Source organism: Mastomys coucha, chromosome X (genome assembly GCF_008632895.1).
Source record: "Mastomys coucha isolate ucsf_1 chromosome X, UCSF_Mcou_1, whole genome shotgun sequence".
NCBI classification, from domain to species: Eukaryota; Metazoa; Chordata; class Mammalia; order Rodentia; family Muridae; genus Mastomys; species Mastomys coucha.
The window spans coordinates 14,027,584-14,028,950 of NC_045030.1; the positions used below are offsets into that span (position 1 = coordinate 14,027,584).

At 41.3% G+C, this 1,367-nt stretch overlaps 1 pseudogene; it reads left to right on the top strand.

Moving 5' to 3' along the window:
* Window positions 1–230: 230 nt before the first annotated feature.
* Window positions 231–1,052, top strand: LOC116091146 (annotated as a pseudogene).
* Window positions 1,053–1,367: the final 315 nt, after the last annotated feature.

Sequence of the window (1,367 nt, forward strand, 5' to 3'; positions counted from 1 at the left end):
AAATTCAGATAAATAGAAATCATGTAATAAAACTTAAAAAAAAGACTGGCAATGTTTTCATTGGTTGGTTTGCTTTTTTTTCTTTTAAAACTCCCCCTCCTATGTTTCAGACCTTCAAGTATCTTATGTTGAAAGGAGCTTGAAGGGTGTAAGCCTAGGCCACTCCCTGAGGGCAGAGCAGCGCCAGACTGAGGTGGGCTGGCTCAGGGCAGAGGCAACCCCTGGGGGAGATGGTGATGACTGTTCTGCAGTGTACATGGACCACGGAGCAGCAGCGCAGCAAGCAGCTCCCCAAGAAGGATGTTATCAAGTTTCTGCAGGATCAGGGTTCAGATTCGTTTCTTGCAGAGCATAAATTACTGGGAGACAGTTTTTTAAAAAAATGTAGCTAAAACTGCTAATAAGGGCCAGGCAGTGGTGGCACATGCCTTTAATCCCAGCACTTGGGAGGCAGAGGCAGGCGGACTTCTGAGTTCGAGGCCAGCCTGGTCTACAGAGTGAGTTCTAGGACAGCCAAGGCTATACAGAGAAACTCTGTCTCAAAAAACCTAAAACAAAACAAAACAAAGCAAAACAAAACAAAAACTGCTAATAAGGACCATTTGGTTAATGCCTATAACCATCTTTTTGAAAGTAAGCGTTTCAAAGATACTGAAACTATAAGTATCTAAACAGGTGGAAAACGTGAAGCTTAGTGATGATAAACCCAAAGAATCCAAGTCTGAAGAGACTCTTGATGAGAGTCCGTCAAAATATACAAAATCTATTCTAAAAAAGATGTTGCTCACTGCTGGTATACAGGGACACTCCCAGATGGATCTGTTTTTGATACTAATATTCAAACAAGTTCAAAAAGAAGAAACATGCCAAGCCTTTAAGTAGGCAAGGTTATCAGAGGATAGGATGAAGCGCTCTTGACTATGAGTAAAGGAGAAAAGGCTCGACTGGAGATTGAACCAGAATGGGCCTATGGAAAGAAAGGACAGCCCAATGCCAAAATTCCAACAAACATCAAGCTTATTTTTGAAGTGGAATTAGTAAATATTGACTGAAACCAGTACTTCAGATCAGACATCAGCAAACATAAAAACCTACTGCGGCTAATTAGAGCTTGTTACTCTAGTAAGGGAAGAGTCAACTGGAAAATTTAAAGAGTTAAAGCTTGTTTACTTGATCTCAACTTTTGAGAAACATAATCCCCTGTAACTCCCTTTAAGTCTCAGATATTTTCCTACAGCCAAGTAAAGTATTTAAAAGAGCTGCTTTTTCTTTTAACTAAAAAGCTCGCCAGGCAATGGTGGTGCACGCCATTAATCCTAGCACTTGGGAGGCAGAGGCAGGCAGATTTCTGAGTTTGAGGCCAGCCT